General features: G+C 37.4%; 1 protein-coding gene across 2 annotated transcripts in view; it reads left to right on the top strand.

The window, feature by feature from the left end:
- LOC122331076 overlaps positions 1–26,141 on the top strand; it is a 205,327-nt gene that overhangs the window by 119,076 nt on the left and 60,110 nt on the right. The window contains exon 4 of one of the 2 annotated variants that reach the window (XM_043228526.1): positions 82–165. The gene's annotated coding sequence lies outside the window, so the exon portion shown is untranslated. Of the gene's footprint in view, positions 1–81; positions 166–20,048; positions 20,160–26,141 lie in introns of those variants that run through there. The other variant, XM_043228527.1, reaches the window with a different exon arrangement.

Here is a 26,141-nt window from a genome sequence, read left to right as displayed (position 1 = left end):
TGTTTTGTTTGAAAAAAAAAAAAATCTCCCACTGATTAATGGAGGAAAATATTAATTTAAGTTCTACTTTCTCTGTTTTAGGGAGACACTCATGCTCTTTTTCATTTGGATCTGGCCTGCAGATCGCAACAGATTGGACATCTGGAGAGCCGGCAGGATTCCCAGGTGGGCTGATCCATCTGTCTGGCGTGGGTCTGATAAATAAAGATTATGTGTTTTACATTTATTTACATATTTTGTTCCGGCCATGGCAAGTTCAAAGGATTTTCATTTTATGACACAGACTGGAGTGACTGTAGAAATGAACTATTCTAGGAACTGCCATGATTTTATTCATGGTGATTTTATTTATTTGATTTTATTTTTCTTTTATATTTAAATTTAAATAGGTGGAGCTAAATGGGTGTGTGTGTACAGTTAGTTATATATTACACACAACTTAAACAATTTTAAATGGTTTTAGAACTTCACATTAAATTTAATAATATATTTACATTTAATACATACAAATAATAATGTTTGTAATAGTTAAATATTACAAATACAATATATTTTTATGCATTTTAAGTTACATATATTAAAACTTTAAAGACTTTTTGGTATTTTCTTTTTAATAAATTGATAATTGCTTATTTATTTCTTATTTTATTAGATTCCTTTAAGTGCTAATCCTAGTGAGTGTGTGTGTGTGTGTGTATATACATAATTTGAATTCAATTCAAATTAGTCATTGTTGTCATTCCTATTTTTCATAGGGTAAACCTTATTTAGTTTAATTAAGCCTTTTCTTTAAAAGCCTTGGGGTTCTAGAGTTCTTAATAAAAGACTAGTTGAGAGATAAGGTGAACACACCCTTGTGAGCTCATCAGAGAGCAAGGCCAGAGGTTAAGCTGAAATGCTCAACGAACAAACTCTGTTGACAGGCAGACGGCGGTGTTGTGACAGCACTGTTATTACTGTATTATTACAGTATTATTACAATGTATTAACATCGCACACATCACTGGCTGCAGAAAATGATCTGTTCATTGTGTCCTTGAATGTTAACAGATCTGAATCAAACGTACATGTGAAATCGTGTGCAATCTATTTTTTTCAAACACTCAAAAAATAGCGTTCACTTCTTTATGCTCCTACGAAGCACAATCTGTCTTCCACATGTCAGATATGTTAAGTTATCTGCCGCGATCCATCTTGTCTTCAAAGTGAGGCTTTGTGTTTGAGGAATGCACTGGCTGAAGTGAAAAATGTCTATTAATAAGCGGTGCCCTGTTGGGGACCCTATTTCAGCAAAAATATGTCACGTCTAGTTAGGGTGTCGCTGACTTGTCTATGAGAAAACAGGCTTCAAAGCAGGACATCAGCGTCAAGCTTAAGAAAACAGGCCTTCTGCTGGGCACATCATTCACGCACTCTTGTGGCTTGGGAAGAAAATAAAATATATGCTGTTTTAGGCGGGTGAAGAGGCATGTGTGCTCATGTTGACAGTCTGAGAACTCTTTAAATGAGGGTTAGAGGTTAAATGATTGTAACTTCAAGGGCAGAGATTTGTGCTCGCATGGGATTTGAGAGAAGTCTTGAGGGGAATTCACTCAGAGTTGCTGGATGATTGCAAAGCTTATTTGCATGTGGGGTTTTTTTTTAGTGTTTTTCTGAAATACTCAAAAGTGGTGCAACTGTTGTGTGACTCTCATAGCTTTTGTCTATTTTGCTGGTGTTCGTTTCGGGACACGTAACTCAATCAGATCAGATCCCCAGCAACATTGTGTAATTGGATGACTGTGACTGGAAAGCTGCTGTGAAGTTAGCATCACCCTGGTTCAATCCTAATAGGATTTTTGTATTGGATTTTAGATTATTGTAGAACTTAACACAACTTTTGAACAACAAAAGTTTATCATTCTTATGTTTTGTATCATGACAAAATTTCACAAAGCAATATAACCTATGTATATAATGTCGTAGACTTACAAAAATCTGTCATCCCTGCAGCACTGTATTCTTTCAAAAAAAAAATTCTTCACCAAATATTGAATGTTTTATATATATATATATATATATATATATATATATATATATATATATATATATATATATATATATAGTTGAATCAAATTGAGATGAATGCTTGTGAATGAGAATCTAATCTGATTTTGAAATTTGTTCTGCATTGTACATTTTTTCACTTCAGATTTTTCTTTACACTATATTTTAATGAAAATGTTTGCCGCTTATTGCTATGGTGGCACAATTCTGTTGGCAAGATGAACACCATTACAGCAGGGCTTTATTTTATCCATCACTAGATTATATCATAAAAATTCTTGTTTGTGCATGAATGATCGCAAATGATAGCTGATATCATGTGACGTGGTAATGACAGATCTACTATTTATTTGCTTTTAAGGTTTTTACACACAGAGTAAGCATTTTTTTCATATTAGTTATCCTAAAATTTTACACACACACACACACACACAATCCTCGAATACATTTTTTTTTGCGAAAAAATTGCATTACTAAATGATTTTGGTGTCTTCTAGCTTCAAAGTGGATGAACTTGACAGTCGTTCTGCTGGATTTTCGAAACACTTCTGAAAACGCTTGCTACGGAAGTGAAAAATGCAGAAAATTTTACAGTACAAATATTTGGTAACACTTTAGGTTCATTTGTTAATTAACGAACGATCAACAAAGACTGTTAATGTTAATGCAAATACAGCTGTTTATTGTTAATTCATGTCAGCTCGCAGTCTATAAACTAATGTTAACAAACAGAACTTAATGCTGTAAAAGTATTGCTCATTCTTAGTTCATGTTAACTAATGTTACCAGAACATTTCAAAATGAACAAACTGCAAGCATTGCACGAACCTGCAAGTAGAAAGACCGAAATAGTATTTTCTTGTAAAAAAACCATTACAAACCATTTTATTTACAGCTTCTAAAAAATTGTATACTTTTCGGCTGACAGATGAGTTCACATTGCTTTCAAAGCAGCCCAGCACCCACGACCACAACAATTCTCACTATATCCTTTAAGCCTAAGTGGATGATAGGCACACAACCGTGTTCGAGTTACACAACTTTAACCTTTATCATTCCAGTCTTGTATAAACAGCCTCAGAGGCGTTTACTTATGTTTCTGTCAACCTGAAGGCCTATATTCTGAGCTGTTGTAGTTATTGACTCTTCCATTATAAACGCTGTCTTGAGGTTTAATCTAGTCATGCAGCACATGAGGGAAAACCCACCACTCGGTGTCATGCTGAGTGAGATATTTGTCTTTCACCTCCTAAAATCCCTCCCCTCCTCTTCGTCTTAAGGGTTATTGACAGGTCTGGAAGGCTCCAGGGTGAGTGGAGGGGCATGAAGGGGGCGGGACCTCGGTATTGAGTGACAGCCTACTGTTATTGGATTTACTGACAGATAGATCGTGTCATTAGCTTGCCGTGGAGGCGGAGAACCACCTAAAGTGCTCTCAGCTCTTGAAACAGGACTCTGTGTTGTTCCCCAGGAAGACGTTAACGTCAACGGAAAACTCGTATGCCTTAGACACGCTGTTTAATACAGGTATTCATGCAGAACTAAAGGGACTGATATTAGATCAGTGGAATAACTGACAGTGACCTGATTATGTCTCTCACTGGTCATCCAGCATGTATTATTTAGGTATGATGGGTCCTGTCAGCAAGAGAATTATGTTTTGAATCAGTTTTCCTAATGTGTATTTACACAGTAAGCTAAGGGTGGAAGAGCTACATAGTCTGTGCTAAAGGATGTATTTAAGCGTAGTCTCATGTAGCCAGGCTTTGACTAGAGGCATCGAGTCTGGTCCACATTACAGCATGTCCTGGCAAAACCACCCTTAAGACAGGAAGTAATCGTATGACTGACATGTAACACAACCAGTCAGGGTTTTTTTTTTGTTTGTTTCTAAGGTTTATAATCTGATTTTAAGGTTTGAATTTTAACATGTCATTACCGTAATAAACCAATCCGTAAATACGTTAATCAATATCATATTGATACTTTAGCACATTACGTTTTTGTTTGTTTGTTTTATACAGAAAGAGTGGCATTTAGAACTTTAGAAACAATTTCTAATTAAAGTAAATGCTGTTCTTTTGAACTTTCTATTCAAGAATCCACAAAAACCAAAAATGTATCAGTGTTTCCACAAAAAGTTAAACGGCAATAATAATAAGAAATGTTACTTGAGCAGCAAATCAGCATATTAGAATGATTTCTGATCAGTCATGTGACACTGAAGACTAGAGTAGAAATAAATTACATTTGTATTGTATTTAAATATATTCAACTAGAAAATGTTATTTTAGATTGCAATCTTTCACCATATTTTACTGTATTTTTAGTCAAATAAATGCAATCTTTGTCTTTAAAAAGCATAAAAAATCTTAGACTAAATTTTTTTAGAATTATCAGTGGTTTTTGCTATAAGGCTTATGTTTTTACTTTGGTTCATATTCAGTATTAGAAAAAACAAACAAACAAAAAAATAGGTATTTTTGTAAAAACTCCACATGCCCATGTTTACATTTATATTTATAATATTATATTATTATAAATTATTATAAATTCAAGTATGTTTGATAAATATAATACAATTAATGTAATATAAAGGTTGTTGTTTTAGCATCGGGAGGCAATTAAAAAACTTAAACTATTTTTAGTTATGAACTGTTAAATTCATTCCGTGCATATATGGAAAATAATTTAATCTGAGGTCTTTCTATTGCCTTTTTTCAATCTGCTGGAGTTTACTGCCGGTGTTAAATGAAAGTTTTTCAATACTTTGCCCAATAGTTCAACTTTGAGATCACACTTTATATAACACTTAACTAGAGAACCAGTAAAGTGTACTCAGTCTTCGTGGATCGTTTCAGTTTTATAGTCTTACAGCATGAATCATGTCGTCCTAAACCGAACATCTCTGCTTCCACTCAGCACATGGAGCTCTGATTGCGTTCCTCAAAGATGGCGGCAGAGACAATTGAAGTAATTGAACACACATTGACTGCTCGAAGGAAAGTCAAATCTTTTAAGGTCTCTCATTAAAAAGGTGAGAAATGGTGGAGCGATGTGATCTAGGACAGAACTGGCTGTGCCCCAGAGCTCAGGACTCGATGTCCATGTGAGAAGAGCTGTGATAACGGAGTAAAAGAGGCTTACGGCACTTCTAAAGCTCTTTTAGTCTGATTTTTACAGAAAATGTGTCAATGACACATACATTTAATAAAAACCCACCTGGAATGGAAGGTGAAGATGACTGCTTTTGTTAAAAAGCCAGTTGCAGGAAGTATTTCTAAATGAATTTTTTTGGGGCTTTTTGGAATAAATAGCTGGTAGCTCCGCCCACCGTCATATTTCATTGGTTCAAAAAACACACCATATACCCGTTTTAAAACTTATTGTAGTGTATTGTATTATGTTATTTTATGTTACAGATGTTTTAAATAAATACTTAAATGATTGAGAGAGTTCACTATTCACTATATTAATGTAATATGAGAGTTAATATAGCATTGAGTGGCAATAAAATTTGTTTTGATAATTTGGTATCATGGAAATTCTGTTATGTTTTTCATTTTAATTGCAAAGTGTTTTTATTTTTTATCATTTGTTTGAATTTTTTTATTAATTTTGATTTCAGTGTTAGTTATTGTAGTACATCAAGGTATCAACTGAATACATTCACACATATATTATGTAAACAAAATCTTTTATCTTGGATGCACTGTTTATCTTTTCTTATATACTAGGTTTATAATACAAGATAATTAGTGCTGTCAAATTGTATACTAAAATGTATAATAATGCTGATTTTATTTCACTTCTCAGTGAAAATCATTGTGCTTCCATGCTGTAACAATAAATGTAAAAAAAGAGCATCAGTACACCCACCCATGACTCTGTAATACAGCAATCATACAACGTGCTGAAATAAAGACAAAATCATACATTGATGGATAGAAATATAAAGAAATCTGAGCGTGATGATATTATTTGGCGTGTTCAGCTATTGCTCTAGTGTCCAGCTTGCGGGCAGACGCTTTTATTTGAAACATGTGGGCCTCGATAAAAACCCCAAAGCCTCTCTCTCCTCTTTGATCACGTAACTCTCCTTCTCTCTGGGCGAACCCATGTGAAAAAAGCAGCTGCGGCAGATATTACTGGACGTCATCCAGGGCTGATGAAACATACCGCGGTAATCCTCAGCATCTAAGCACACAGTATGTCACGCCGCAGCAGCGCTGACGGGCACCTCAGAGGTGAGAGGCTTGGGATATGTGAGGAATGACTACATATGCTCGCAGCCTGACCACCACAAAACTGTCTGCAGGCAAGGGTTTCTGGACGTCTGCTGCGGGACGTTTGCTACGTGGTTGGACAGATATTGTGTCTGTGTTGACACCGCAAGGAAAAAAACGGTGACATTTTCATTTGTGCAATAGCCTGTTGCTTATTGCTTAACTATATGATGCAAATTTGCCCAATATCTTGCATTTTAGGGACAATCTCACCTCGTTCTCTAGACTCCATCACACAGTGAGTTGCTGCCCTGCGTAACGTTTATCAATCAGCTGTTTGAAATATCAGAGAGGTCTTGGGCAGGGCAAGTGTGTTAATAATGCTTTAATAAATATAACATATATGTATAGAATGTGTCTATATAAGTATTTGTTCTATACTAGTCTGCCAAAAAATGCAAAATATGCAGTTAATTATATATTAATAATAAAAAAAACATTATTTTTAATAATATTCATAGTATTTGTTCTTATGATGTTCAGTACTCTAATGATAGCTATTATTAATAAATATGATGTGAAGGTTTTTGAGTAAATTGAGTACCTTTTAAATAAAAAAATATTTCTAATATTATTTTAGGATAATTTCATATTATATTAGAGCTGTTTATTTTTAACCATTCTTGCAAAAAAAAAAAAAAAGACTATACTTGTGTATATTTTGGGGATTTTAATTGAAGCAAGTGAAGTGTGAAAAAGTCAGCTCTGATTAATTGTAATACTAAAATGTAATTTGATTAAAAATTACTACATCACATTGTTTTTCCATTTTGTTTACTTTTGTAGCATAATCGTGGTACTGTTGCGTCACGATGCAAAATCTAGGTTGTGAAGCCCTGTTTTATAGCGCATGCATTCGTCTGTTTGTTTATAATTATGAAAGGCATTTATAGAGCTGATGATTTAGAGCTCAAGTCAAGTGGCTGCACTTGTATGTTGTGTGTGTGTGTGTGTGTGTGTGTGTGTTTGTGCTCATGCTCATGTATGGGTGCTGTTGTTGTTCATCGCAGTGGGAAGAGCTTGGCCAGTCCTCCTTGTTTGGGATAATTGCATGTTTCTGTGGTCTGTGGGTCCATTCTCTGTCTCTATGTGGCCAGGGTATCTATGTGGCAGGATCCACATTTAGGAGCACTGTCTCCACTGTCCAAATCGCTCCCACTCCTTCCCTATTCCTATAGAATTGCTTGCACTTTACCAATGTAATGGCCACTGCATTCAAGTTATTATATTCAAGTGTGCATTTGCTTTCCTGTGGTTGTCGATGCCTTTTAGAGCCGGAAAATCTATTCCAAAGTAAGTTGGTTAATTCATGAAATATATTTAATGCACTGAAGGAGGTTTAACGGTCATAAATCAGCCACTGCAGCGTATGTGTTTGCAGGAGCTGAGCGGTGTGATGAATAGATCATCTGATCATTGAAAGAAGCCTGAATCGAATGATTTATGCAGGAGAGTGCGAATAAGTGAAGTCAAGGCGTCATGGTGTCTTTTCAAAAGAATTGCAATGAACAAGCGTTATGAATTATTTATTATGCTCTGTCATTTTTTAATGATCTGTATCACTTATCTGGCATTTCAAACTATACAGTTCAGCAGTCAACATATGTCATTCTTCTTGTATTTTGTCAGGGTTATTATATTACATTCAAATTCTTCTTTTTTTATAACCTCGTTCACACCAAGTATGATCACTATAAAGAAAACCGTATCAGTGTTCATGTGTCCACTGATGCTTTTTGTAAGCACATGCACCTTTAAATGCTCAAGTTTTTTTTTTTTTTTTGTATATTGGGCATTATCTTTAAACAGTTTTAAGATACTTGTTTGGCTAAATTCACTATATTCCACCAATTAATATTTATTATTTCTCATCTCAAATTTTTGGTAATCTGGTTTCCAAGTACTTGTCTCTTCGTACCAAATCTGGTACAATTGGTACAAAACGTATTAACTGTAAGTCAGCAGAAAAAAAAAAAAAAAAATTCTTTCATTTATTATTGTTAAGATGAATCTGTTATAATTTTTTTAATATATATAATTAAATGTTTGTAATTGTTTTATATAAAAATAACAGCACCACATTTTATGGGGTACCGTATTGATTTGCTCAACTGAATACCATATCTAAAATTATGATCATGAAATATTTGTGATCTGTATTAGCAAAATGAGTCACAATGAGCAATTTTTCAAAAATATTTTTGTTTACATTCTCTATTAAAATTCCATTAAAATAATTTGAGTTGTTGTCTGCGCTACACTTGTTAAAAGTTGACAGAGTCAGCAAAGTAAGTCTAAATCAAGTTTAAGTTTTCTGAAAGTTTCAAAGTAAAATCACCAAGCAACAAATAAACAGAACTACATGTGTGTTGCTCTCTATTAATGTCTAATGCGAATCACGCAGGTACTGGGTGTCAGGGAGTCAAATGAAGAATTTATTTTCCACAAAAAACACAGACAGTCTGCCGCTTTATAGCAGGACTTGATAGCTCAAAACTGGTTTTTGAACTCAGGAGGTGCTGACAGGAATGTGCTTGACATAAACTGGAAACAATATAGTCCCTGCTGGAGATGCAAGCGATGACAACTCCTGTAGGCTGTACAATCCAGAGGACAGAATCAACAAATCACAGGCAGCAGGTAACTGCGAAACTGGGTAAAAATCGGGTCAGACCTTTGGCAGTGCTTTGACTGGGTGAAACAGAACAAGACAATGACGGCTTCTTGACTAGTCATATGTACACTTGACTAGACATACAACACCAAGTAACAAACAGAGAGGAATAGAAAACAGAAACAGGTGTCGTCCCAATAAGCGCAAGCACTGATTGTGACAGCAAACAGCTGGGTCAAGATAGCAGAACAAGAAATAGAAAGGAAAAAGAAAACTAGAGTCAAACCTTACTCTTGACAGTACCCCTGCCCCAAGGAGCACCCCCTGGTGCTCCTGAGGAAGTAGTCTGCGAGAGCAAAGGAAGTTCTAGATGAGCGAGCAATCCAAGATGTCCCGGGCTGGGATCCAGCTTCTTTCCTCCAGCTGTAGCTCTCCTAATTGACCAGGTACTAAAACCCTTACCCCGAGGACAGGCAGCCAACAGTCACTTTATTCTATAGAGTGTTCTATAGAACCCTGGACAAGATTAGTGGCCTGACAGGAACATTCTCTAGTCTTACACAATGTCTCCCTCACTCTCCTCCAGGTAAGCTAGCAGCTCTTGATAAGGGTCTGGAGAGAGGGAACAGAGACCTCAGAAGAATTCCCTCCAAAACTGAGAGACAAATTGGAAACAATGTCAGAGAGCAATCTGTGAACCTTAAAAAAAAAAAAAAAAAAAAAGATTGATTGATTGGCCGTCTCCCTGGCCAATGGGAGCTTGGGAAGGTAATTTTGTGTGTAGAGGGAGACAACCCCATAATGAAATCCAAAGCGATGTGCGACCATGGATGAGACAAAATGGGGAGATAAGAAAGCAGTCCAGCCAGAGGAGAATTACTAGAGTTGAACTGGGCACAAACATGACAGGAGAATACAAAGCCGGACAGCCAAAACCAAAGTTCCTCTAATACCAGGGTGCACAATGAGCCTGGAGGCATAGACGCATACAGACACCCACCCCATTGGACAGCTTCAGGTACACAGATGTGGCCCCATGTTGAAACAGTGAACTTGACATCATTTATCATACTGTAAATTCACACTGAAGCCGTTGTGTGCAGGATTGTGGCATCTTTCAAATATTCATTGATTGCTATGGTGAATGATGTCAGAATGGTTGCTAATGAGGCATCTAGGTATATATCCCTACGCCTGGAGGCATGACACCAGCGAAGAACTGTGGGGCAAACAGGCTTTGGGACAAATAGTCTACCTGTGGGGCACTCTTGGGGAATCCCAACATAAGAGCCCTCTTTATCTGTCGTTCAATTCCCTAAAATAAAGCCCCCACCACACGACCCGGTAGAGCTGTCCTCAGTGGACCCAAATTGACAGGAAAGAGTATCAGGGGTAGTATTTTTAGTGCCGGGTCTGTAAGAAATGATAAAGTTGAATCGTCCCAAAAATAAAGCCCACAGCCTCTAGCATTACAGAACAGCTGGTCTGCCCTTCTAACATCAGCATTATTAACTAAATAGCCAGCTGGTCAAATGCAAAGCATCCTGTCAATCATCCTACAACACATCAGCTGAAAAGGAGGAAGTAGGATCAGAGGTGTCCAAACAAAGGATGCCATTCTCCTCACTGTGACTTCTCCAGAGAGATGCAGCAATAGGTGGAACCCTCACAAAGAATCTATGGGGTGGGGCGAGCTTTGTGAGATGGAGAAAGGGAAATCACGCTCTGTCTACTGACAAGCTCTCTCTTTTACTGGACATCTCTCACATGCCAAAATACATGCAGAGTTTATTAACAATGCTATACTGATGTATGGGCATGGCTTCGCAAATCAAAGCTCTTGGCAACTTCAACCAGCTGAAAAGGAGGAAGGAGGCCCACAAGATAGAATCTCCTCCTTGACTTCTCCAGAGAGACCCTCCAAAAAACGAGCAGAGAGAGCCTGCTCATTTCCCTCACAAGTGGCTGCAAAAGTACGGAACTCTATAGCATAATCGACAGGCAACTGCCTTCCTGGTGAAGTGTCACAAGGAAGCCTCGTACCCATAGACAGAATGGTCAAAAACCTTTATCATCTCCTCCTCAAAAGCTGCAAATCGGTCACAGCTTCTCCCCAATCGAGTGCCTGCACACTCAGGAGAGAAAGAACAATTGCTACCTTGGAGTGGTCCTCAGCATAGGTCGTGGGTTGTAGAGGAAAAAAACACCTTGCATTGTTTTAGAAAGGCTCAGCATTCCGTAGGCTGTCCAGAATAATAAGGAGGCTGCATAAACTGTAGCTGAACAGTTAGCTTAGTAGCCTTGTCAGGTGTACCTAGCAGCAACAAGCTCCTCTTCGTGTTGGCCCAGTATCGCACCCTGCAGTTCCACTGCTGAACGAATGGGAGTATTCTTCACAGGGTCCATGTTGGCCAGATTATTCTGTCAGGGAAAAAACAAGCGTCAAAAGCAAGGGCACATCAATTGAAGAATTTATTGTCCACAAAAAGCACAGGCAGTCTGCCGTTTCTTAGCAGGACTTGGTAGTGCAGAACTTGTTTGAACTCAGTTCACAATTCTCTAAAACTATTTTGATGTTCCCAAAACATTCTGTTGACAATAAGTAACTTTGCACCTACATATCAACTAACTTTCAGTAGAGTTTAAGTAGATTGTCTGATTATTATCTGTAATTATTGTTATTATCTCAACTTATCAAGTACATGTCAACTTATTTTAATCCTATGAGTCCACTAATACTGCAAATTAGTTGACATGTAGGTGCAGAGTTGCTTATTATCAACAGAATGTTCATAAGGGACCACCAAAATGAAGTGAAATCCACAATTCTCTAACAATTCTCCACAAGTCTCTAAACTTTTGACTGGTACTGTAAAATAGAACACAGAATATACACCTTTTTAGCAATGAAAACTCCAATGTGGTGATCAAACACTTATAATGCAACAAAAATATGTAATGGAGGCAGTATATTTAACATTAATAACAGTTCAAGGAATAGTTCACCCAAAAATGAAAATTGAATCTATTTAACTCCAGGGTATTCAAGATGTAGGTGACTTTGTTACTTCAATAGAACACAAAGATTTTTGGATTCTCTTGCACATAAATACATATACAAAGATGTATACATAAATCCTTACATATCGAAGCCTATAGAAACAGTTGCTAACAAAGCATCTATGAGGAGATTATTTCACAGTCTTTCATCTACGCCAGTCAAAAATCCTGTAGTGCACATCAGGTTCACAAATATTTTTCATATTCTTCACTCCCATTCATAGAGACTTTCTTCAAGGCCTGCTCATGCAGAAGCCTGTGATCAATGGGTGGGCAGTACCGTCATTTTTCAGAGCCACTAAATGTTTATTTTTTTATTAGTGATTTTTCTTTTTTTTTTACTTTTATTACTGATTTATTTTATTTATAAATGTATTGTATTATTATTATTACTATTTATTTTCATTTCATTTTCAGTATTTCTATTTAGTGAATTGCTCTTGATAAAATCAAGAATTGTAAGTAAATACAAGACTGACTAATCTAAATGACACAGTGAAGGAATAAAATATTTAGTGTGAGTGTTTTTTTTTAAAAATATTGGATAGCGTACATGTTATTTTAAATTTTTTTTTTGCATCCAAATGAGAAAAAAGTATCCTCCAAAAAAAAAAGAGGGATTATCATTGGCAAATATTTCAGATTCAGTGTGAAATCATTGTTTTGTTTTAATGCCTAAAAGCACATGTTTTTGATGTGGAAAATTCTAGAAATTAGCTGTCAGTAGGCCTTAGCGCGGCCATTCACTCCTCCCCTCACTCACTCTAACATCAGCAACCAGCGGTGCTTGGAACATCACAATCAACTGACTTGCTTCCAATTAATAACTTTAAGGCAGAAGAGAACAAGTCATATGGGAGTGCTTTATCTCCAGGCCAAATGCTCTCTTCTAAATGGAAGCAGATTGGTCACATGTCTCAGTTCCATTGTTCTCGTTGTGTCTGATGCCGAGGCATACTGAGATGCAGATGATGTTTTTTTTTTCTTCTCTGGTTTCCCAAAAGGGCTGTGGAAAGCATAATTCAGTAAGTGGATATGACTCAAAGCGCCACCTCAGCATCCTGGCAGTGCCAGCACACCTAGCTTTCCAATGGCATCTGAAGTTCATTATCGCAAGTTTCATTTTAGTCGACAAACAAACCAAAGTAGCCGGCGACAGCCTGTTTCCTTTTTGCCGTTGCCAAAAGGTCAGACAGATGATACCCATAATCTGCCTGAAACCCAATCCCTACAGCTGCAAAAAAATGATGTTTCAAATTGTTTTCTGGACGGTTTGCTTAAAATTCTTCCAATATAACGGTGATAACGGTCAAGGCCTATCTAGAACTGGTTTAAACATGAAATGCAAATACCTCTGGATTTGTAATGCCTTTCAAGCATGTTGTTCTGCATTACATAAGCATGCTGTATAGCCTCATAACCGGCATCTGTGTTGAACTGACGCATGCTACAAATGACATGCATGGTATTCCAGCCTCAACCCCACCTGGTGCTCTATCTTCAAGTTCCCGACTCGCAGAACCTCTGAAAGAAAGTTCAGAACATGACATGCATCAGGGACAAATCTATTAGTCAACATATTAATCACGTCAGCTCTTGTTAGACTTGAAACACACCAGCCCTTTGTTCAGCATTGCTGCGTTTCTTCAAAAAAAGCGCTTTACTCTCCGGCAAAACTTTTTTGCCATTATATGGACTACACAAAAGATCTTGCTTTTTATTCTGTTTTCTCTATTTTAATTATTTAAAGGAGTAGAGCAAAATAAAAATGTCAAGGACCTAAAAGTCGTCCTTGTGAATGTTCAGAGAGCTGTAAATAACAATTCGGTTTCATTTATTGCTTGTCTGGACTGGCTTGTTTTCGCCGAGGGCAACAATTTAAGGGGAGCAGGTGTGATTTGAAACGTTGACCCTTTGGAGAACCCTCTATGGAGTTCCTCTCAACCAATCACTGATCTAATCTTCAACCTGTCAATCAAATGTACAGTACGGGAGACTTTCTGCACATATGAGGCTGAATATTGTACATAACGCTATGACAAATCTGGAAAGTCAGTTATGAGTTTTTTTACTTGCCTAGATGAGGTTTTGATCAAGTGTAACTTGAAGTCATTGACCTACTTATTTGGCAACGATATTGCAATATGTATAGTATTTAAGTGTTTATATTGGAATATGTTATAAAATTGTATTTTATTGAAGTACACTTATAATGTTAGCAATGTTATAAAAACCCTGATGACAAAATGACATGCTTGTCATTTCTTTCGTGCATTGATATGAAAAATAAAGGCTAAGTTTTTGCGCTGTTTTACTCATGCACTTCTGAAATTAAGATGTTCTGCATCTAAATAAATGGAATTAATTGAGAAACAGCAGTTGTCAGTGGGGAGGCCAACCCTAGCACCTCCCCTGCGTTAAATATTTTTAACGTGTTTATAAAATAAACAACTGCATTATTGCCTTCATTTTAAGAGCACTAATTTAAACTTATCAGTTTAAAAAAAAAAAAAAAGTATATAAAAGACATATGGTCTTAATACAAATATTCTTTGTATAAATTTTTCATTCTAAATATTACAGAGATAGTAAATTTTAAATTTAAAAAAAAATAAAGCAATGCATTGAACACACAAAACAAAAGATTAAACAAAATATTTGAATTTTTTTAAATCTTTTATATTTTAGTAGTTTCTCTCAAAGTTTGCCACTTTTTAAACTTTAATTTTATGATAAATGATTTTCACCAAGTTTTGACTTTGAAATGTTCCATGACATTACCACTCTCCTTTTTTTTTTTTTTTTTTTTTTTGTTAAAAGGATTCTGCATTCACTTCAAAACCAAAACCCTAAATGTTTGCGTCAAAATTTTCTTTGCGTTGATGGATTCTTAGAAGTTTTTCTATTTCAGTCTTAAGTGAAGATAAACGCTGTCTACGTTTAATGTGCACTGCTGGAATGTACAGAGCTTTGATGCACACTGACATCCTGACAAACACCTTTAATACCCACCTGGCTGACTAACCATCCCATCTGCCTGTCTAATGCACAGCAGACTGTATACTGTATGTGAGTGTTCACATGTGCGGCACATGTTTCTTCAGGAAAGCGAGAGAGAGAACCAGTGTGTGTGTGTGAGAATAAGTCCAGATATTTAGCTCTATAAAGGGCAATAAACAGTATAAAGGTCCCACCGCGCTCTTCACGTCTTGCACTCGAGTCACTGTTTTGTACAGCAGACAATGCAGCCCTCTGTCTGCTTTTAATTAGGATCTGTGGTGATGTCGAGTACCGGGGGCACAAGACTGATTGTGAGAGTTGAACTGTGCAGAAACCCACCGTACGAAGCCACAGTCCATAAGTCAAAGACCCTAATAAACAATAACCACCATCTCGGCTTTGATTACCAACCACAGCAATCGCATTATGAATTGGTTATAAATCATGGCGCCGCTACTGAAAAGAGCAGCTGCTTCTAGAGTAGGGAAGGGTGGAGTAAATTGAGCCACTATCTGTCTGTCTGTCTACCTTTATCTACCTATGTCCGTCTAAGTCAATCTATCAGGCAGTCAGTCAAATGTTGGAACGTTTTTTTTTTTTTTTTTTTTTTTAAAGGTGAATAAAATGAAAAGACTTTTGAATCACGAGAGCCAATATTTTGTTCACAATAGAACACACATTGCATAACAAGTGTTTAAACCTGCGCAAAATAAGCTCATTTAAAATTTGATGCCCGGTACCGGTCTCAAAATAGTTGGCATGTTTACCATGCTGTAGCATCTCCTGTTTTTTGGGGGGGGTTTTAACAGTTTGAAGATGTCAGGGTATCGACATTGAGTTTTTGGAGCTTTGAAATTTGGTCCCATTCTTGCTTGATGTAGGGTTTCCAGCTGCTGAAGAGTTTGTGGTCGTCTTTGACGTATTTTCTGTTTAATGATGCGCCAAATGTTCTCTATAGGGGAAAGATTTGGACTGCAGGCAGGACAGTTCAGGACTCTTCTACTACAAAACCTTTCAGCATTCATAGTGCCCTTCAAAACATGCAAGCTGACCATACCGTATGCACTTATGAAACCCCATAAAGAATCAGAGATGCCGGCTTTTGAACTGAACACTGATACCATGCCTGGAGGACAGCATCCACGATTTCAATCAAGAATATCAAATTTAGACTCGTCAGAACACTTCTCCACTTTGAAAGAGTCCATTTTAAATTAGCCTTGTCCCCCAAGTCATGGCATGGCTTCTGGACAATGTTCACCTTTTTGTATGATAGAGCTTTAGTTAGCAACGGCAGATGGTTTCTGGAAGTATTCCTGGGCCCATGACAATGACAGAATCAAGCAAAAATGATAATCATGACGAATGATACAGTGTCGTCTGAGGGCCCGAAGACCACGGTGTCCAACAGGTCTTCAGCCATGTCTTTTTTTAGTTTCTTTTAACATCATTTTGATAATGTTATGTACTCTGTCTGTTTGTCTAACTGCATTTCTTTGTGTCACTCATCTGTGGTAGCTTGCACAAGTCGGACACTTGTATGCTGACATAATTCCACTTGGGAGAATTTAACTTTTATTTTCGTGGCCTGAACAACTAGATGCTTGTATGCATATCCTGAGGCAGTTTGAGGTGTTCGAGAATTAAGTCTGTATTTGCGGACCAAAGAAAACCATATTTCCACATCCTGTCGTGTCACATCCATTCCTATAAGTGACAGCTTTGACTGATGGTGAACACAATTAGAGGAGGGATTCACACAATAAATAATGCTGCATTTATGGCAAGTGTCCTCAGGGAACGGTAGAGCGCTGCAAAATCACAGCTGAAAACCAGATTTCATCTGTCACATGTTCCTGAGCATCTAAGCAGAGAATCTCTCAGCAGTATTTACATATATACCTGGTAAATGGTTCTTTATCCAGTCATATCCAGTCATATTTTTTTGCTCAAAAGTACTGTGCATACATTTTAACGGAATATTAATGCAATGATACTGCGTTTAAATACAGAAATTGGACCCTTTTTCTGTGGCTCTACTTCATTTTTACGCCATTCAGTAATTTGAAGTGATGCTTTTTGTTGTTGTTGTTGTTGTTGTTGTTGTTGTGGACAGTTCAACCAAAATGTCATATTCTCTTGTGTAAAATAAATTTAAATTATGAGTGAGAGCTTTTTTAATTTTAATTGTATAATGTTTTTGAAAAGATTCCTGTTATTCACGTTTTATGACTGTGTAATCATGAAGACCAAAACTGTTGCAATCCCTGCTTTAGTTTATGTCATGGCTTTGTTTCTTAAACAATCACTGCTACTTTGATTCCAGCAAAAATTGTCAAGATAGCGAGTGGAAATGAAAGATCTTACAGTGAGAGAACTGACCGATAACAGCTGGTTTCATAATGAATGTTAAAACTGGATTATATGCATTTGAACGAGAAATCTGTTATGAGTTGCCAAACAGAATTGCATATGATTGAGTTTTACCAACCTGGCTTCAGATTTGTAAAACATTTGTTAATTTGTTTTGCAGAACTACGCCACATGCCTGCCATTTGACAGTATCTCATCCATTTATGTTTTAGCACTCCACAAAGTTCAAAACATTGGAAAGAATGAAATAAGAAAAACAGTTTCTGGATAAAAATTGAGCATTTAGCTTGGGGAAAAAGAGAGAGAGTGAGATCAAAATTGAGATCAAAAACAGACCCCCTGTTAAAAAAAAAACAAGTTCAACTTGAGTTACATGTAAGAAACTTTTTATCTCGTTTAGCATTTCCCAAAAGTGTATTTACCTATGTGGAAATGTGCTAAAAACTTTTTTGATTAAACAGACCCTCGGGTTACTCATAAAGTGAACACTTATTTAACTGCTTTGTGCATTGCTAAACAATATTTTGGTGAAAATTAGCATTTTTAAACACGCTTTTGTGATGCAGGAACTGCTGACTCTTCAATTATTGTAATCCCATCCCTCTTATCATCGGTCTACTTCCAAAAGCCCAACGGGAGCATGTGACCAAGAGAAAACAGAGCTCTTCTGGCAGTGAGTGCTTAGGCACATATGGATTTTATTGCACACCAGTCACTGCTGCCATGAGCCCACCATTGCATCTCTCACTTGCTTGACCTCGATCACACATGCATGTTCCAGGAAGCTGAGTGTACCTCTGGATGATGACCGGCTGGCATTGCTCCTCTGGACTTGCTCTCCGTTGCATTAGCCTTCCAGTTGTAGTTTACTGACATTTTTATCTACAGTAGCTTACAATACACTTATTGTTCCCATAAGAACCTGAACTAAGTGTTTGCTCGAGTTCACAACGGCGAAACCTTTGCTGCTTTGAAACCTACATCTACCTTGATTTTTTTTTAAGTCTATAAGAACAAAAGTGCCTGTATTTAAAGAAATGTACATTTAAGTAATAAAAGTGATGAAAGTTCTCTCCTGCAGCGTCCTGAAGTGGCAGCTGCTGTTTCCTACTGGTGCTGTTGGTTTGCATACCGTTTTGTTTTCAATTTTGTCTGTGTACCTGCCGCTTGGCTGGCTGGACTAATTACATTTTCTGGAACTAATCATTAGCCAGACTTGGATTTTACATATTGCCAAGGAATCCTACTCACCTTATCTGCTTCCCATCTACCAAGCCACAGTTGCTCAGTATGTCTCCATTTGCTAATATCCTATTGCAGGTTTGCGCATCTGTTCATCTCCAGCTGTAAATGTCAGTTATAATGCTTTCAGTGAGCAACCTCTTATTACAATTATTCCCATTCTCTCCTGTGAGTCACAACTTCTGTTTGTTCAACATTTGCAGAAGACCTCTACTCCTATAGTTTATCAATTGACTCATCCAGAAACTTTTTCACTTATATATCAACGGTCTTAGACTTTAGATCCCTTCCCAAATGCTCTACATAGTTTCTGTCTAGTAGTTATCAGTTATTACATTTGACCTGATATATTATGTTTCCATTTCCAGTAAAATTAATTTCTCAAAAAAGTTGGCTAATGTCTAATGGATTTCAGTAATAATAGACCATTACGTGATCTTTTCCACCTGGTCATACCAAATTGTTGCTTCATATATTGACTTCCTCCTTAATTTCCGTAGTTACTCTTTCCAGTCAAATAAGCAGGACTGAGATGGCTGTCCTCTCAAGTAGTCATTGATCTCCTCTATGTGTATTCTAGCACCCCTTGTAGTATAATGCTGCTAGATTTTGCTATTGTCAGCACTGGTATAGCTCTCTCTGGTTTACTTCTTAGCTATTGGGTAGAAAAGTCTTCAGAATTGCAAAAAGGTGCTTGGGTTGAACACCATGGTTCAGTTCTAGGTCCTCTTTTTGTTGTTAACTTACGTCTTGCAATTTAAATCTTGTTAACATAGATGAAAATTTGTGTCATCTTGTAAACTTAAAATGGGTTCATAATTCACAAATTTGTACATGGTTCTACAGTCTGGTTTGATTTTTGTCCCAGTCCCAATTTAAATGTGATTAAAAAGACCAAAAAGAAACTAAAGAAAGCAAAGGAAGATGAACAACAGTGATACAGAGAGACCGATCTTTCCCTAGGACAAGCTAATGAGAATCTGTCATCAGTTTTCGTGAAAAGAAAAGGAAAAAAGGAAGAGGATTTCAGCAAGTTCTCCTCATAGAGAGTCATCACCTCCTTTAATAAGAGTCCGGCAGGTGTGTTTCCCTTTTCCAGCTGCTGAGAGAGAGAGAAAGTGTGTACGGGAGTGGAGAGTGAAGGCTAGACACAGAAGAACTCTGCAGAGGAAAGTTGCTCTGGAAAGCTGATAGATTAAGAGGTGGAAGCACTATATGTTCCGAGGCTTTGGAGAAAAAATGAATTAATGGAATTTGTAGCAGAGTCTGAAATGAAGGTAGAAACGAACAACCCTAAAAAAAGGTTTCTCAAGCTTGGGACAGTCCTGCCAGCTTCACTTATCATTCTGGGCTGGGCTAAGTTCTCTCTCTCCTCACTCTGTTCTCTTCTCTCTTTCGCCCTCTCCTTGCATTTGAGTGTAATGAGAGCCATGCGGTGAGTTGTGGATGAGAGGCGTCAGTTTGTAAGAGTGAGAGGAGCGGGACAGGAACACACACACACACACTGAGCTGCTGGGAGTTTCAGCGCTGCTTGCAAGGTGAGGGTCCAATCTATCCACTTGATGCTTCTGTGCATGAATTATTGTGGACGTGGCTGCTGTACTTAATCACACTATACACACACAGCTGACAGTTGTGTCTGAAGATGTTTTTACTTGATTTTTCTGTGATGTTAGCACTCGTATCCATGCATACTTCACTGTCATTAAAGTGCTGACATTTGTTATCAGAGAGAAGTGTGATAAATGATATTTGGTGTGTATTCTCTTGTATATGCAAGTTTCCTTATGTTTGCATGATGTACAAGTGTGGTACTGGGATAAAGCCACAAGTTAGAGTATATAGTATAGTTGTTTTAAAAAATATTTTACGTTGTTAAAAAAAACGAAATGACTATGTCATATTTAATTAAAATGATTTTTACATTTATGATCATCTTTTATTGTTATTTTAGTGTTTCTATGTGTCTGTATGTGTGTGTATGTATATTTATTTACATTTTGTTGCGCACACACATATAGTCACTCTTCATACAAATGTAAATAGAGGGAATGAGTCTATACATGCACTGAGGATATATTCAGGATCTATATCATGCTGGCTCTGAAGCTATAAAGTAGTCAGGGGCTAGAATTCCTGTACATGACACTGAGCCAGTTTTCAGCTTTTATTCATAGATTTACTGTCCCCCGGTTGCTCATAAAGGAAGCCTCCCAGGTAAGTCACACTGGGAGGTCACTCGCAGAGGTCAGGCCAGGTACTGGAATCTCAGATATTCGTCATTGGCAACCTGCGTCCACCCCTTCCGTCTTTTCCTCTTCTCTCCCCTGTGGCACTTTCCATGGATGCGTGCTCAGTCCTGTCACTGAACGCTAGTGTGGATATTGCAGGAAAGTAAACAGTTGGCAGTGCCAGGTTAAAGCCATACCCACAGTTTGCTTGCTTGTATCAAACTTTTCGGGAGAAAGCTACTGTTTACCAGCCTTGAGCGAATTTTTAACAGTGTGTGCAGCCTATATCTAGGCATCTCTGTTAGTTCTCTGCATGAATCATGTGGAATATTCTTGATTTAATATTTAAGAAGTTTTATAACTTCCTCTATGCGACGCCCAGCCTTAAAAAAAAAAAAAAAAAAAAAAAAAGCAGGCGGTGAATATTTCTATTAGATTTATCATAGTAAGTGTTATTGCAGTATATTTTCTCAGGCAGCGATTGTTTTTTTTTTTTTTTTTTTTTTCTCAAACCAGATGGTGCATATTGAAACCCCCTGCAAAACATACATGAATTTTGTGGCTGTAGAAGTAGTACAGTAGTGTATAATTACACTTCTTGCTGTAATCCATAATTGCATAAATAGAAGGCAGTTAATTGCTGAAATTTATAAGCAATAAATTTTCAGCATCAAGGCCACCAATTCCAAACCTAAAAGAGCGCTTGTAGTTTGTCTGTATGTTTTCCCATGTTTAAAGCCATCTGACATCTGGACTATTTAGATCACTATTTATGTATGCATTTATGCCTTTCCTTTCTCTTTGGACTGCAGTTACACATTATACTGGTGACATTATACTGAATCTCTTAAAGCATGTATTTAGGCCAGCATGTGTGCCTTGTCAATAATAGTTATGCATATGTAAACAGATTTAGATAAACAAATTCTCTGAGCCATGTAAAGTGACCAAATAAGCTTCAAATAAAGGGGAAAAAATAGGCATCACTAAACAAATCCACATGGAGAAGAGTCTTGGAGCACATCCTATAATAATATCTGCAATATGGGATAAAAATTGGAAGTGTCAAATAAGAGGCAGAAGTTAACTAATTATGTGCTGTTGAGGAAAGTGCAGTGAGGATGGACTTGGTGGGATTTTGCAAGATTGGATTGCTGCTACATGGAGTGTTTAGAGAGAATATTCTGTAGGAACAAAAGACAAAGGAAAGGATGAAGGAATGAGGGTAGCGAATAAAGTGCAGATATGAAGAAGAGGTTGAGATTGTGGCCACCAGATGGCCCTTTAAATAGTGTATGGAATGAAATCTGTGTCCAGACAATCCTGTTTCCTTATGTAACCTCTCACCTCAGCACTCCCCTCTCTCTCTCTTTCTCTCTCTCTCTTTCTCTCTCACTCTCTCAGCTGTCCGAGCCCGCGCCAATATTTTCCCTGTGTAGTTCTCATTACTCTAATAACGGCCCTGGACTGAACTCATCACAGCGTGTCACCTGCCCTCTCAAACTTGGCTTGCTTCCTTTCTGTCTCCACTGCTGTCCCTTTAAACTCTCTTTCTTTTCACAAACACACAAAATGATGTAACACTGGAAACAAACTTCCAGAATTCTTAAACGCACAAGTTGGCTGTGCTTGCATTAAGTATTAAACTTTGCATAACTGATCCTGGCTTCTACATATACATTAATGGGATTTGTCGCAACATTTTACCGTACGCTGTGAAGTTACTGGCTCAAATTAAAAGAATGAGAACAATAGATATGGCTTGGGTGTTTGATGCACATTTATCGTCCACTGGGAAAGTGTCGCAATGGTTTGGTGTAGTATTCATGCTGTATTTTTCCAGCACGCAATAAAATGTGAAACAAATCCCATGGACACACATTTAAAGGGGTAGTTCACCCAAAAATGAAAAATAAAATATAATTAACCATGATCTACTCACCCCTTAAGCCATCTTGGGTATGTGACTAAAAAAATGTCATGGCTCTTCCCGAAAAGTGAATGGGTGCTGAGATTTTGAAACCCAAAAAAGTCTATCCATCCATAATCAAAAGTGCTCCACGTAGCTCCAGGGGTTTAATAAAGGCATCCTGAACTAAATCAAAGCATTTGTGTAAGAAAAATATCCTTATTTAAAAACGTATAAACTGCAATCTCTAGCTTTGGATGGTTATTTTCATTTTTGGGTGAACTATCCCTAGGAGGAACCTTTAAAGCCATATAGTGCTGTAGCTTCATGTGAATTCATATAGCCATTTATTCTGCCTTTCAAACATCATTTTTATACAGTATGTCTAATATTTAACTCAGAACCTTCAAATGTGTTGCAATCAATCACAAGACACCTCAACTGGTGTTTAACCTGGCACGATGCATTTTAGGGAGGCGAAGTTTCCATCAGCGCGCCTACGACTAAAGCTAGGCTCAAGGCAAAATCAAGCTTCCATGCTAATTTTTGTGTCAAACAAATGGCTGATAGCCCATCCACATGATGTCAGAACATGTAGCTAGGATAATCCACTAGACCTTTAGGTACCAACAAAATAAATGAGGTGTGTGACATGCAGAGACGGTGCTTGCTATTCAAACTTCAATCCCCTCCAAAAGTTAGCACATGCTGCTATCACCTCATTTGGCTATGTTTTTGGTTTTTTTACTAGGGATATGTATATATTTGCTCCTTTTTCCGTTATTTTTGAACATTACTGAACTCAGAAAGCGCTGTGTACTTTTTGTCACATGTTATTTATGGAAGATTAGGGCAATGCATAATAATGAAATTAGCATTGGCCAATAAACTTTAATTCTGCCCTCAGGACTAATTCTGACCTCACTAATTCCCATGCACCCTGTCACGAAAAAAATGCATTTTGGAGAGATTTCATCAGTAGTTTGGGGTCATCTGAAGCTGATTGCTTGGCTCAACAAGGGACGCTTCATGAGCTTCTAGACCAGAGCCACTGATTATTTGCGTCTTTTTTTACCCTCAGTGACAAACACAGCAATTAGACTAATTGATTGCTCCGAACACAATTGAGTAATTTCAAGGGAATCTGAAATAGTCATCAGGTGCGCAGATTGCAATTGTGCACCAACAACCAAACATCGTAAACCCCTTAAATTGTACGCAGATGAGTTTCCCATGTCAATTAGCACACAGATGATGTCAAGAGTTCAGCGTTTGTCAAGAGCTTTTTTGGGTAACAAAGCCTTATAAATAACAGAGCAATATTGGAAGGGCTTTCATATATTCTTTTAATATGGTAAATGGCATTTTATATGCTTGCTTTGCGCTGTCTTCTTAAACAATCTCCTAGACAGTCAGTCTGTGAGAGCTCTTTTAAGTGGTTGAGTTGTATGGACTATATGCAGACTTTATTTTTGGATGTTGTTAGTTTTGAAGGTCACCAGTAAGCACATGCACACTCAGTTGGAGTTTGTCTCCTGTAAGTCTAGATTTATTGCTCTAACGGAGCTGAATGAACCATTATACTCACATTTTTAGTTCAGTCTTCATGTATTGTCTACGAGTGTTCACCAAAATGTCAGTTCTTTTTGGTTTTTTTGTAGCTTCCTGTTGGTTTCATCAGGCATTGTAGAATCATGCAGTATATAATGTTTCATCAGAAACAGTCTGAATCCTGAATACTGTCTGTACTACGCGATATGGATTAGATTATATGTGAGTCCCAAATACAGGACAGATGTCCAGATGGTAGACTTTATTATTAACTCTGAGTTATATAAAAAGAGGATTTTGTATTTTATATGTAGAGATCATTAATGAAGGGCAAGCAGAAGAAACTTTTGTGTGAATAGCCTGTAAAACCATTTTATATAAATTACACATTTTTTTTTATTTATTTATAACATACTATTTATATCTGTACTGCAATGCAATGCATCCTTATCGTACATGTAAAATATTCAAACTTAGTTGTCTTGGCAATAAATAAATGCATTTCTTACAAAAATACTAGTATTTAAATTGACATACAAATACGCCAATTCATGTAGAAATGTGTTTCAGTACGAACAGTATGCAAACTCTCCAACCTAAATAGCCACACGTTATTTGCTTATTTATTATAAATACTATTTAATAAAGTATTTTTAACGCCAACTATATGCTTACTTTCTGAACTTGGTATGCAAACAAAGATGTTTTTGCGTCTCAGTTATAAAGCACAAGCAATATTTAGGTTTACGAAAATGTAGTTTAAACAATTTTGCACGTTCTGTGCACGTTCACTAAATGGCGCCCTTTAAGTGTATTTGGATCCGTGTTGCCTAGAGATATACGTTTACAGACATGTTTGCATGTAGGTTTGTTGGCCACGCCTGGCTGATAAAGGAAATGTTTAATCGCCTTTTTGCGCCATTCGCTCCAGGGGAAGGGTGATAAACGCAAAGCTCATGTCTGGCTTGTCTATACACTCAGACTACAGTCTATACAAGGGAAGAAGAGGATGTTGGGGGTTTTGTGATTGCTACGGTTGTTGCTTGCTGTAGGCACTCGACTTTACAGCATCAAACCCCGTCCGGCCCACCTCCTGTATCAATTGTATGTTTATTATGATAGCAGTAAAACTATACGAGCCCCGCCCAGCTCTGAGGGGAGCGAGAGGAAGGAGAAAGAAGGAGAGAGAGAGAGCTGCTAGATTGGCTCCAGACTGCATCCTCACCCAAATTAGACGCCCTCCTGCCAAGATCATAAGGCGCAGTGGAGGTAATGTGAAAAAGTGCAAATTCGTTCACCGTAGCGCACACAATCATACACTCTCTAGACCCAAATGTAGAGTGTATTTTGTTATAATTGAGAAATCACAGACCTCTCAGAGAAATAATGTCAATCTGGTGCCTTTTATTGTTGCGAAATCCTTTTTTCGGTCCAAAATCGTAAAGTCGCTAAAGAAATATCCCAGGGTTTTATCGACCCAATGTGTATGTTGCGTATCTGCGGCGTGCTGTTGATTGCTCTCGGTAGGTGCGTCGTGTTTACAGTAAATACACTCGTAATGGAAGCTTAGGAAGTAAATGGGCCGAATGAATTGAAAGCAGAAATCCGAAGCTTGTAGTTATGTTAAGCTCTTTCATGAATCCCCAAAAATGAGTAGTAGAGTTGACTAAATCATCCTTTTGAGGTGGGTTACTATTTTAGGCGGTTATGCATTACCAATGCAGTTCTTGTAGGTGGAAATTGCAGAACGCCAATGATGTGGACACACAGTAAGGATGACCCGCTGGAGCAAAGCCATTGTGAGAGTTTTCAGCCGGGACAGTTATTGG

This window comes from Puntigrus tetrazona, chromosome 25 (assembly GCF_018831695.1).
Source record: "Puntigrus tetrazona isolate hp1 chromosome 25, ASM1883169v1, whole genome shotgun sequence".
Taxonomy (NCBI): Eukaryota; Metazoa; Chordata; class Actinopteri; order Cypriniformes; family Cyprinidae; genus Puntigrus; species Puntigrus tetrazona.
This window is presented reverse-complemented; position numbering and strand designations above follow the sequence as displayed.